We start from the raw sequence: 14,429 nt of genomic DNA, 5'->3' as shown, positions 1-14,429 counted from the left end.
CCTAAGGGGCCTAGGATGGAGGAAGGCTCAGGAGTTGGAGTTTCTGGGTTTGGACTTTGCTTTACCATATGCAGTATGTGAGGCCATGGACAAGTTATCACTTGCTCTAAGCATTCATTTCTCATCTATAAACTAAAACCTAATCATACTTTTTTATTGGCATATAATTGCTTTATAATGTTGTATCAGTTTCTGCTGTACAATAAAGTGAATGAGCTATACATATATCCCCTCCCTCTTGGACCACCCTTCTACCCCACCACACACTGTCCCACCTGATCTGGGTCATCACAAATATACAAACAGCTCATGCAGCTCAATATCAAAGCAATCAAACAATCCAATCAAAAAATCAGCAGACGATCTAAATAGACATTTCTCCAGAGAAGACATACAGATGGCCAGGAGGCATATAAAAAAGATGCTCAACATCACTAACTATTAGAGAAACATAAATCAAAACTACATGAAGTATCACCTCACACCAGTCAGAATGGCCGTCATCAAAAAATCTGAAGTGAAGTGAAGTGAAATGAAAGTTGTTCAGTTGTGTCCGACTCTTTGTGACCCCCTGGACTATACAGTCCATGGAATTCTCCAGGCCAGAATATTGGAGTGGGTAGCCTTTGCCAGGGGATCTTCCCAACCCAGGGATCAAGCCAGGTCTCCCACACTGCAGGCGGATTCTTTACCAGCTGAGCCACAAGGGAAGCTGGAGAGGGTGTGGAGGAAAGGGAAGCTTCTTGCACTGTTGGTGGCAATGCAAATTGATACAACCAATATGGAGGACATATATGGAAATCCCTTAGAAAACTAAATAGAGAGCTACTATATGACCCAGCAACCCCACTACTGTGCGTATTCCTTGAGAAAACATAAGACACATGTACCCTGATGTTCATTGTAGCACTAATAATATTTTTATCTGAGTGTTTGCTGTGAATTGAGCTGTGTCCTTAAATTCATATGTCAAAGCTGTAACACGCAATGTGACTGTATTTGGAGATATGGCTTTTTGAAGGTAATTAAGGAGAGATGACTCATAAGAGTAAGATCCTAATCCCATTGGTTTGGGGGCATTATCAGAAGATGAAGAGAGAAAGTGAACTCTCTCTCTCTCCATGCACTTGTGCCAAGGAAAGGCTGTGTGAAGACCACAGTGAGAAGGCAGCCATCAACAAGCCAGGAGATGGGCCCTCACCTGAGCCCTCACAAGCTAGCACCCTGAGCTCAGACTAGAAGCCTAGACTAGAAGTGAAATCTGTGGTGTACACCACCCAGTCTATGGAATTTTGCTATGACAGCCCAAACTGGCTAAGATGGTGTTGTCAGGGAAGAACTAAATTAAAATTTGTATAGGAAACACATATCACATATTAAGTGTTCAGTAAAGTTACCTTTGGGAGAAGGCAATGGCACCCCACTCCAGTACCGTTGCCTGGAAAATCCCATGGATGGAGGAGCCTGGTAGGCTGCAGTCCATGGGGTCGCTAAGAGTCAGACACGACTGAGCGAGTTCACTTTCACTTTCCACTTTCATGCATTGGAGAAGGAAATGGCAACCCACTCCAGTGTTCTTGCCTGGAGAATCCCATGGACAGAGAAGCCTGGTAGGCTGCAGTCCATGGGGTCGCACAGATTTGGACACGACTGAAGTGACTTAGTAGCAGCAGCAGCAGCAAAGTTACCTTTAAATCTTTCTTATTCTCTACTCTCTCTCCTCCCTGTAACCCTCCCATCCAGATATTTGCCCAACATGTATTGAAGTTTCCAACAATATAATTTATTCTGCCCCCACCTCTTCTCATTCCCCCCGACCTTAATGTTTCCATCCTCATCCTAACAACTGGTCTGAATTTCTGAATGTTCCCTCTTCTTGGTCACTTGGTTTTTATGTCCTTAATGCTGGATGCACTTAATCTTGACTAATAAATTTGTCATTGGTAAGAAAAGGCCTCCAGTACCTTAGAACAGTGCCTGGCACATAGTGAACCCTATAAATGTGGCTATTGTCCTTGTTACTACCCAGCATCCTGACAGTATAATTAAACTATTTTTCTTTTATTTTCTAGCATTCAGTAAGAGTAGGCATAGTTAGTCCAAATAAACAGCTGAAACAAGAATGCCTATGGCCCTTTGGTGTGGATGGGGCAGGGGGTGGATAAGGAGAGAGAATTTCTCTTTAGGTTGTAGATATCCTATACCAGGACAAACTAAATACCAGGGACTCAGAACCAGAGCAAAGGAAAATCTGAAAAGAATCAGTGGTCCCAGGGACCACTGGGACATAGGACCAACAGGAGAAGTGGTCAGGAGACCCTAAGGCAAGACCCCAGACTCTTTAGAAACTCCTTGCTAAGTATCTTAGGGAAATCCTAGTTGATGTCTTGGGGTTGGGTCTCATCTTCTGTGTCTCTCACATCTCCACTCAGCACTATTGAGTTCCCAATGAGAAGAGCAGGGGGTTCTGTTAAAAAAAGAAGTGAATGTGCAGGTGGGAGCCATCAGAGACCCTGTCAGTGTCATTACGAACGTGCCTGTGATATTGTGAAGCCAAGGGAAATGGAGCTGGGATGAAGAGCAATGAGTAGATCCCCAAAAGGAATATCCCACTGTATGGTTAAGTAGAGACTGGATGAAGAAGGGGATGGGGGAGGTAGCAAAGGAACTGGAAACCCCAGTAAGAGCATTCCACAGGGAGCTAGGGTTGAAAGCCAAGCAGGTTGAGTATCCCCTGGGGCATTTCTTCTCCACAGTACTCAGTGTATCATGGGGGCAGTGGATCTTTGAAGTGCATTAGAGAGGCAGTATTGCCTATCTGTTAGGGTTGCTTCTGACACCAGACTGCCTAAGTTCATATCTCTGTCCTGCTATTTACTAGCTGCATTATCTTGGGCAAATTACTCAAGTTGTGCATTGATTTCTTTGTATACAAAAGGAGGCTAAAACTGCTACAGAACTAACAGGGTTGTCTGTGAGAATTAAATAAAGAACAGGTAAAGTATTTAGGGCTTCCCAGGCGGCTCAGTGGTAAAGAACTCACCTGCCAAGGCAGGAGAGGGGAGTTTGATCGCTGGGTCAGGAATATCCACTGGAGAAGGGAATGGCTACCCACTCCAGTATTCCTGCCTGAAGAATTCCATGGATAGAGGCACCTGGCAATCTACAGTCCATGGGGTCACAAAGAGTTGGACAAGACTGAGTGACTGAGCACAAGCATGAAAGCACTTGGAATTATTCCAGATTTAGAGTAAGTACTTTATATGTATGTACTGTTACTATTTTATCATCATCATAAATAAACATATAAATCCCTCTAGATACTAGCAAGCAGGAAAAGCTAATTAAAAATAAGATGTATAATCTTGCCCTTATTCAGACTATCAGTTCTATCATTCTAGAACTCTTGTTTAAATATGTACCAATGTGTCATTTTGATACAGCTTACAAAAATAATAAATACCAATTGTTATATACCTATTCAATACAAGTACTAGATTATATACATTGTGACATTTAATCTTTATAAGTCTAAAAAGAAACACTATTACCATCTCCTCTATAGCAGCCTTCAGGAAATTATAAATCACAGCCCACATCCAGCCCAGACTATTTCATAAACAAAGTCTTTATTAGAACATAGTCATTTACATATCATCTATGGCTATGTTCATGCTATGGTAGCAGTTATTAGATGAGACAGCACTTTTCAGAAGAAGTTTGCTGACCCCTCCTTCAAAGCAATGAAGACACTGAGACTCAGAAATAAACCCTGAGTCTAGGATTGCGTAGCTAGCTTCAGAGAAAAGATTCAAACCCAAGTTGACCTGGGTTCAAGCTCAGACTTCCAACCACTGTTTTAGTCTCCAAAATTATTGGTTGTCATATAAAGACCAAGAGAAAGTCTCTGAGGCTTGATGAAATAAGCAGATGCAACTATGAACATCAATTAGTCACATAAACATCTGACATCAGGCCCATGAGTCAGCAGCATTTTCTGCCATTGCTATCCATCAGCTAAGTTGGCTATCTTCAATCTCCTTGTCAAATGCCAGGCAGTGTGCAGTGAGCTCAAAGCACGTAGCTCCCATTGTGCCCACTGTATTGAGCCACTTCTCAAGAACCCTGAGATTCCAGAGAGGTACCTTGTCTAAGATCCACCACTAGGAAGTAAAAGGTCCACAATTCCAACAGAGATTAGAATGTTGCCAAAGCACATGTTTAAACTCCTCAAATAGGCATAATTCATCTCCTAGCTCTACCTGAAATTGCTTACGTGATCACTCATATACAGAATACAGGAGAAAGTACCTGATGACAGGTAGCAGCCACAGCTTCTAGGCATCAGAAGAGCGAAGACAGCTTCCCCGCTTGCCCTCTGCTGATGATGCTATTTGACGGAGTGCTTGAGACCAGTGATTACCCACTCTTGAAAGCAATCATTTTCTCCTTCATCCCTCAATGACCAGCAGCAGGGGTGCCTAGGGCTGAGAGAGCTTGCAGCCAAGGGTGGAAAAAAAAAAAAACTTTCAAAATCCCAGGAGCTCAAATGAACACCTCTTGAGAAAATATATTTCAGAATTAAACGTTTAATGCTGGGTTTTCACTTCCTAACAGCAATGGGCTGTGGAAACAAGTGCCAAAGAGCAGGAGGAGACATGCAGCGACCCTCGCCAATAACAGAAAATTATTTGTTGCTTCCCAAAGTGGTATTTGAGCCCAGCGGGCTGCACTTAAGATGTGACTGGATAATGGCTGTGTGACACACCCCTCTAATGGGGCTGTCACACAGGCTCTGCACGGGAGCCTAAGCTGAGGCTTCGAAGAATCTCTTCCACTCCCAGGCTGTGGCTTGTGCTGCTCTGGGACAGGATGGAAGGGGATCCTCCTGGCCTCTCTGGTGACTTTGAGGGATTCATTCTCAGGTGCCAGGAAGACCTACCCCTCTCACTTGAAGTGTGGACCAAGACCTATGCAGCCAGGAGTTGTGAATGTGCAAACAGGACCTAGGGTTTCCTCCTTTTTTCTGAAACTGCTGCAAGGTGAAAAGTTTATAGCCAAGAAAGCACAACCACAGTTTCTTCGTAGCTTTCAAATCAGAATTGCTCACAGCTTGAAAATTGGAATTCAAAAATCTTAACTCTCAAAAGAAGGATGAAGACGTGAAACAATAATGGTTGCAAAGCCAGACCACTGATTGTAATAGAACCTTGACCATTCCGCTCTGGGGGAATAAGACTGGGGATGCTCTGCTAAAATCAAAGGGCTACACTGAGGGGTATGCTAGAGCCAGCTGGTTAAGTTTCCAAGAATTCAGCAAGCTGCTAAAAACAGCCATTATTAAAAATTGTATTATATAAATTTATAACTAAGTAATATTAAAAACAAAGCCAATATATTGTCAAAACCATCAATCCTAATGAATGACTTTACTACATTTCAATGTTATATACGTTCTTGAGGTTATTCATATCTACTTCAGCTGCGAGGGGGAAATACTATGTAATGGTGCATTGCAACCATCCCTGCCCAGCTCCACATTCCATGTCATCATGTTGGTAACTTAAAATCAGTCGTGGTGGGAACAGTCACGGCATGGAGATCAGGAAAGGTTACAAGTTGGGGCTTGATTTATTGAATCAAGCTTAAGAACGTAATGGAGAAAATGTTAATAATGCAGATTGCACTGTAAAATACATTCTGTCTATAATTGTTTGAGGAAATAATCTTCCTGTAATCAAAACCTTTATCCAACTCAGCAAATAAGCTGTACACATCACTAGCAAATTAGTAAAGCTCCAACATACGTTTTCATTTCTTCAGTTTCATCTTACTAGCTAATGTAAATGAAAATACCAGGCAACATTCATGTTAGAATGAACTACACTCATTCTTAAATTGCAATAGTAGTTTGGGTAAGGATAAAAGAGCTCAGCAAAAACCATCAAAAACACTAGGTGAGAATCAGTTCACTATTCAGACTTTATGATAAAGATTCGTATATTACTTGTAATGTTCATACTGTGTGACAGTAAATTCTTTAATAAATTTAGGAACATGTATATTTTTATATTGGTAAGATGGTATGGAAAAATACAAACTTTTTGACCAACCCAATATGCACACATTTTTGGTAGAGCTGGCAATTAAACATTTGCTGTCATGTCACTGATTACATTTTTCAGAAAGAGAAACTTACCCACAAAGACTAGTTACAAAGAAGAATGAGACTACTTTAAGGCTGTATCATTCATCTCAAATAGAGGCTCAAGAATATGCACCTAAAAATGGGAAAAGAGACTGGAGGGAAAATAGATGGAATCTATGTTAAACTTATCACAAAGCCTTCTTGGGTGCAACGTAGGCAGAATGCAAGACTCTACAAGGATAAATCTAAATAAAATCTCAGGGCCCAACTAAGAGGGCTCTTGAGAAAGCCAATACTCAGAGAAAAGGAAGCTAATAGGAATTTACAAAGGTTCCTCCATTTTTGGCCCCTAAGATGTCATTTCTGTCTTTGGATTCTGTCGCTTCTACATGTTTGTCATTTTGGGTGATCTGGCTTTCCCTCCTCTTGGTCCTACAGAACATTTATGGACTGTACACCCTGTGAGGACAGAGGTTATATCTGGCTTATTCATCCTGTTGACCCTCGTGTCTGGTATGGCCATGACATATAGCAAGCATTAACAAATACTTATTTAAATAGTCAATATTTAAAACAAAATGGAAGCATGACTCATTTTTTATTCTTAGTTCAACTGATCATGGCTGATCACATGTGCACACACAAGAGAAATAAGCAAACATTTAAAGAGTAAAGCTCACAGAGCACAAGTTTACATTCCTATAGTAGGTAATAAGAATGCTTGCTGAAAACGTGAACTCTGTTTAGTTTTCTTACCTTGTCCGAGCCTCAACCATATGGCCTCCTTTGGCAGGGTCCCTATTGCTTTCTGCTTCTTAGGAGCTAATCAGATCTAATCTTCTTACATGTCAAAGGCAAATCAAAACCTAAACTCTTCTCCATTTTAAGGCATCCATGGGCTCTTGGGGACTCCCAAGAATTTGAAACTCAGCAGTGACAGCATATTGAACTTTCTTCAAGTTATCATTTCACTTAACTCTTCATAGTTCCTAGAGAATGAATGAATGTCAGGTGGTAACCATGAGTATCCAGGTATAGAACAAGTCAAAGAAGGCAAGAAATCGTCCCAGGTGTCCCAAACATCAAAAGCAGGGAAACCAGATCTGTTGGCAAATTTGAGTTTGCCAACTCAAAGCTGGAGACAAATACAAGAGGCTCTGGGGGTAGGCAGACACTGACAGGTAGTCAACAGAGACTGAAGTAAATCAAGAGAGGCAAGATGATGACCATGACTGAGGCCGTAAACCCATCTAATATTTGTCTCCTATTGGCCCTGTTTGAATGATAGGGTGATAGGTTGTCTAATTTAAAGGCACAAAGTCATGGTAGGTACAGACTCCTTCATTACCATATCTGAGAATAGTCTTTAGATTTATAGGTTTATGATGAAAAAATAGAGCTTGAATTAAAATATAAATAGTTAACATTTTTACCAAGGCAAGAGGAAGATAATTTCTTCACAGGATAGTATGTCTTTAAGTTCAATGTCTACAGGCTCTAGATTTTTCAGAAGTCCTATTGTTCATCTAACTAAAGTTTTAAGATCACAGATCTAGGTCTAAATTAATAAAATTATAAGTTTATAACTCAGATATAGAGAGTGGTCATGGTAATAAACAGGTAAAGAATAAAACAACTTTGAAAAGAAAATTTAGGATCAGGATGTCATGTGCATTATTAGAGAGACCAACAGCATATAATAACTGAGTCTTCATGAAGTCAATTACAATTGGATGCATTATAAAATGGAAAATAAAATTGAAAGCTAACAGCAGCTTGAAGTTAGTCATCAACAAATTCCATAAGAAGAGCTAAAAATCTTAAAATAATAGTAATATACTTTAAAATGGAGTTCAAGAATGATGTGTGAGGTTGAGATGAACATAGAAATCTATGAGGGGCTGTTAGTGGGAAATGGTCTCAGGATTACCCTTCAAAGTGATAAAAATATGATGGGCCTTCTTGTCATATATAGCAACCTCAACCTTAAAGACCTTTAAGCAAAAAATGAACATATTTTTGCCAGGGATGCTACAAAGGATAGTCTTACATTAGATGAAGTGAGAAATGAAGGCTGTTATACAGAGTTCATTCAGGCCAACTTATAATTGCTTTAAAGATTATTGTGGCAGAAGGTAAAGAAAAATTTGGAATGTGGCCATATTTAAAGAAATTGGAATAAAAAGTTTTTTCTCTATTTGTTGAAATTCAAGGGATCTGAGAAGCACAAATTTGGGGATTTTAGTCTCAGGTAGGCTGTCACTAGAGTGACTAAGCTCTCAGCTACCCTCCCTGTCTGTTTCTCTGTCTCTTGCATCTTCTCTACCTGACTTCTTCTTAATACCGTCCTCTGCTTGCCCATAGTTTCTGCCTTGTCATAGCTTTAACTTACTCATAACTTTGCTCACTCATGTCTATCCTAGCCCTTCGCTATGCTCCCACTGCTCACAAAACAATTTGTTCTATAGCACAGTAAAGTAGAGTCCAGGAAGGGAATTGATTATCCCATAAAAAATCAACTGTTTGGTTGAGCTTCCAGCACTAAGCTATATCACAGACCACCAGTTAGCTGAAGGTTTGCCTACACTTGGATATGATCCTTACATCTGCTCCCAGCAGCGGTGTCCAGAGTAGAATGAGGTCATGTGGTGAAGAACACAACAGCCCAGAGTTTGCCACTCAACATGTTTTGTTGTTGTTGTTGTTTTTAGGAAAGAATGGTGGGCATCCTGATGAACCTATTTAGAAGAGCGGGCAGAAAGAAAATGGAATAAAGTCTGCCTCAACTCTCAGTCTATAATTCTGACAGCTGGAAGTTAGTACGCAAGGAAGATGAATACAAACACCCCACAGCCTAACTCTAAAAGCAAACTGGTAGACGATATAAAGTAAGAACTCTGGTAGTCCTATTAGAGGCACCACTGTCGCTTACCCACCTTCTGGGTCATTTTGACAGCAACTAAGCACTAAGAAAGGGAGGTTTTGCCCATGAATGATAGAGAGCATTCCCTTTTCCAGGGACTGAAATAAAAAAAAAAAAAAATCTGAGCCCGCAGCCTGATATGTCTGTCTGGGTTATATCCCAGTGTCAAGAGGGGACAATGGGTTGGACCTGGCACATGCTCTCACGCTGAGACTGTAAGCCAGGAATATTTTTCCTAGAAAGCAACCCAGTGGGGAGCCTCTGTGCGAAAGTGAAATATAAATTATTCATTTCCTTTTCTTTGTCTACTACCCCCAACAAGCCTGGCTCTGCAGACGCAAACAGAACGCAGAAGAGTGTATGAGGACAAGGCTCCTGCACGAAGCTCAACTGAAGCTCCCTCCTTCCCAGCGAGCATTCGTGCCCCAGAGGACGGCAGGCAGCCTGGCCGGCAGCAGGACAGGAGAGGACTGCCACTGGTCTGACCGAGACACAGGCTCACACAGTCCCTGCCTCATCTGCTCCCTGCATGAATGTGCCTGCGTGCTCAGTCGTACCTGACTCTTTGCAGCCCCATGGATTGTAGCCTCCTCTGCCCATGGGATTTTCCAAGCAAGAATATTGGAGTGGATTGCCATGCCCTTCTCCAGGGATCTTCCCATCCCAGCGATCGAAGTCACGTCTCCTGTGGCTCCTGCATTGGTAGAATCTTTACCGCTGAGCCACTGGGGAAGCCCCCCTGCATGGGCACATCTTTTCAATTCTGTGGAGCTCAGTTTATTAGCTGTAAAGAGAGAGTCATCTAAGGGTATCCTGGAAGAACTGGTTCTTGGAAAAGCACATGGTCAAGACTGGTATTCCCTCCTGACCAGCCAGCCTCCCTGGCTCTATGGAATTCTCCAAGTACAAGAAAATATCGAGTAGAGAGAATTGTGACCTTGGGAGCCCCCCAAAAAGAGTCCTCTTCATAGAACCTAATGCTAAAGGGAGTGGAAAAATTCACTCTGGAAGAGTGACCGCTGCCTGCAAGAGGATCTGTACCCACGGTGGCATCAGAGCTGCAGGGAGCACGGAGGCATCAGACCACAGAAGAAGAGCATTTTTCAACAGTAAACCACATGCTTCTGACAGAAGCAATCTAGGTAGTACCCAGGTCCTGTGATCTGACTGATCATTTTATCCAGGTCTCTATTCTGTATTTAAAAACAGGCCTGGACTCCTTGGACTGTATAAATCAAATTCTTGGATGATTTATGAAGGAAAATCTCAGATCAATCCAGTGATTAGTCTGAATATTAAAAAAGAATAAGAAGTGACCTTATTCTCACCACCAAGTTGGGTTTAGAGGATCATACAAGTTTCATTAGACAATTCAGAGTTTTAGTCAAGGCAGCCTTAAGATGTCCACCTACTTTGAGGGCCTTCAGACCTGACTGTAGTCCCTGAAAGGAAGTACAACTGCTACGTTACCTGCAGACCTCTTGCTAACCCAGCTCTAGTCTAGTCATCTCTGGCTATCAAAACAGTCTGGCTAAATGAGACCTAGGGACAGGATGGAAGACCTCTGTCTCCTAGTCCTCCATATCACCAGCTAATCAGTTTGCTTTACAAACTCCATTAGATACAAGGCACTCGTTCTGAGTCCCAGGAGGGTCAATGATCAAATACTACACTTCCAACAGTGTATAGGAGTCTAACATTGTATTGTCGCAACAAACCACTTACCCTCATTGACACGTTCATGTAGAGTTCACCCTTCACTGCCTGGCCAGATCCTCCATATAGGGAATTTCTGAGTCAAAAGCATTTTCAAATATGAGCTTTTCTCAAAAAAATGTAGTACTTGCCTGAACTTTCACATCATCTGCTCTTCTCTTGGTGCAAGACCTAGCAGGCTGCATGAATGCCTACAGACTAGACTGGGAATCTCATAGCTTTATCTCTTAGTAACCTGCCATCCACTTTAAGACTGTCAGGCTGTTTGCGAGTATTCTGCCAGAAAAGCTGGATGTTGCTGCTCAGGTCACCTTCAACTATCTTTAGGACCTAACCTTCTCACATCCACACATATATCCAGCTTCATGAATATCTATTTATTTCTACAATATTCTGAGGAGGCTTGCTTACATTTTTCAACTGTAGGCTTAGTAACTTGTTTTCCAGAGGCATTTGTAGCATCTAATTTTCTTGCTATTTTTCCTAGAAATGCTTCTAACACGTAGTTCTAGGGAAAAAACTTCATCAACTCTTTTAAAAAGTAATATAAATGCATTATTTAAAATAAACCAAATAGTCAAATCATACTTGCTCTGCTACCTAACAGGAGTATTATCAATAATGCTTTGCAAACCATAAAATGTAATAAAAATTTTTGGTTATTTTTTGGATTAAAAACAGAAGAATTATGATTGAAAATCATAAATTATTGAGAATTTATTACAAGGGAGTAAAATAGGATGAGAAAAATGGAAATAAATATTTACAAAATATATCCCTAATAATCTTCCCTTGTGGTTCAGACAGTAAAGAATCTGCCTGCAATGCAGGAGACCTGGGCTCGATCCCTGGGTCAGGAAGATCCCCTGGAGAAGGGAATGGTAACCCACTCCAGTATTCTTAGCTGGATAATTCCATGGACAGAGGAGCCTGGCAGGCTACAGTCCATGGGGTTGCAAAGAGTCGGACACAACTGAGTGACTAACACAATACAACATCCCTAATAATTTGGAAAGCACACAAAGCTATGGTGATTTATTCCATAAAAGCAAAAGCATCTATCCATATATGCATACAGATATGTGTTTGTGTGTGTATACACATGTATGTGTGTGCATTTGTCTACGTATTGGACCATATCTGCCCTGGAACTCACTGCTATTGGGGAGGACAGAAAAGGAGACAAGTGACAGAGGCTCCTAGAGTCTTCCATAGTAGAGGGGAGGCACCGAAGAAAAGATGTCAGTTCTGCCTTGGGGTGCAGGAATGGGAAAAAGAAAGGGTGTGGTATTATAATTTCAGAAAAGGTGATGCAGAGAAGTTGAGTCCTGAACAAAACATTCATTCTCACTAAACAGACACAGATGGAAGGCAAACACCCTACTGGAGTATAGTCTGTAATTAGATGAATTAGTAGGCCAGGTCAAGGAACAAGATAAGCTTGATGAGGCAAAAGCAAAATTACAGAGAAGTCTTTATATCATTCTTTGTCTTTTGAAAAACCATATATTCAAATGTCTCAGGTGACATTCTGAGTCCTGATTTTGATTGGTCCATAGTTGCAACCCCAAATACCATGTTGAGAGGGATTCTGGGATCTCTCTGGAGCTCCAGGAAGAAAAGAGCTATGATTACTCATACCGTGAACATGTGCGCGTTTACCATGAATGCTGGAGCGGAGCATGGCAGAACATCTGTCCACCATTGAGTATTGCAGGTTCAGTTCAGTTCAGTTCAGTTGCTCAGTCGTGTCCAACTCTTTGCGACCCCATGAATCGCAGCAGGCCAGGCCTCCCTGTCCATCACCAACTCCCGGAGTTCACTCAGACTCACGTCCATTGCAGGTTAGACCCACAATAAATATTCCTTGACTGGTGAACAGAAAAGCAACGTCATCCAATTTGTTCACCCTGGAAACAGGAAGTCCTAATTATCCAGGATTGGTTTAATAGGCAGCATGTGTTGCTGCAATTTCAACTGCATGCTCCAGTTAGTTTCATGACTTGTTGGTGACACTGTCACCATTTTCCAGGTACTCGGGAATAAATGAAATTCAAGACCAATACTCTCTCCAGAAAAGTCTATTAAAATATCAAATGGAAAGAAATTCCTAGGTAACCTATACACTGAACAGTGGTGTCTATGTAACATGTAGACACGGGTACTTCATAGCCATTTCGGAACTATCTCATTTCATTGAACGCCATTCACATCACTTGCATCCACCAGCACTACATGCTTTTTCCTGGAGGAATTTTAGGCTACACGCTCCTTCCCGATTTAAACTTCAGAGCTTTTTTTTTTGTCTGCTTCTTCATTCATTTATCCGCCTACATTTACTTGAAACCTATGACATGCCAGACTCTGTGATCTACCAGGTAAACAGATCTAGAGCCTACCCTCTTGGAGCTCACAGACTAAAGGGAAAAATAGACTTTTTTTTTAAAGTATGTTTTCCACTGAATGTTTGATTTCCAGACTTCTCAAAGGCCCATGTCAGCTACAACTTCACAAGGATTTCTTGCTCGTTCTTCCTCTTTCAACTACAAAGAGAACTTACTTCATTTTGCTGGCACTTGCCACAGTTTTTGTTTTCTCTCCTCTTTAATATCTCTGCAATATTTTCTTGCTTTCTAGCCCTAGGAGTCACATCCTGTCTCTCCATGAGACTCTTTCCAGCTAGTCCTCTAAGGGCCTTTCTCTGAATATGGTTTATTGTTATCACATCATCACCATCATCATCACAGGCTTGATATAGACAAATGTCAAGAACTTGACCTAAGATAGAGCTGGGAGGTCAAGGAACAGAAGCAAGCAGGAAGAGGAAGCGTATAATGCTTTTAATATTTGGATTGGCCTAAGACATCATAATTCCAGAATTTGCTGGAGATGTTAGAGACTAAACTCAACTCTCAAAAGAGAATGAAGCAATGATGTAATAATCACATTTTCTATTTTCTGCCTCTCCCCCACCCAAGTAGAGCTTTGCTGGCTGAAGAGGGATCTTCCCTCCCAGAATTAGCCAACTCCTAGCAACAGTAAATGACTGGCTTACAAGCACAGCTTTCATATGCAGACCAGCCAGTTCAGAACCCTTCCCTCCCACCACCTCTTTTGTCAAGCTCTCTCACTTAGGGCCACAATCTCCCTTCCCTAATCACCCCAGATTCAAGTAACAGATAACTAGGCACAGCGCCTATGCTCCACAGACCACCAAAATTATTCAGAGTACCAATCCTAAATCTGTTTACCTCTCTTGCCCACTCCTTGCCATAGAAACTACAATAAAAGCTCTTGCCCACATTTTCTGCTCATACTCTCTGCCTCTTGACCAATCCTAATGCTCCTCCATTTGAACCCCATGGTATGACCTGCCCTTACCTCTTGGGATCTGTGAGGAAAGCAGGTTATTTTTTCAGTGGTGTCTGTCTGCTGATTTTTGGCTTTGCCATCTTTGAATTACAATAAAATACGTACTTTGAAACCAATGGTTCTTGAGCCAAGCTGCTTTCCTTTGACATTTTCAATTTGGAATGACCCAGAGGTTCCCAGGTAACACTAGTGGTAAAGAACCCACCTGCCAATGAAGGAGACAGAAGAGATGCAGTTCAATCCCTGGGTCAGGAAGATCTCGTGGAGGAG

This window comes from Bubalus kerabau, chromosome 15 (genome assembly GCF_029407905.1).
Source record: "Bubalus kerabau isolate K-KA32 ecotype Philippines breed swamp buffalo chromosome 15, PCC_UOA_SB_1v2, whole genome shotgun sequence".
NCBI classification, from domain to species: Eukaryota; Metazoa; Chordata; class Mammalia; order Artiodactyla; family Bovidae; genus Bubalus; species Bubalus kerabau.
This window is presented reverse-complemented; position numbering follows the sequence as displayed.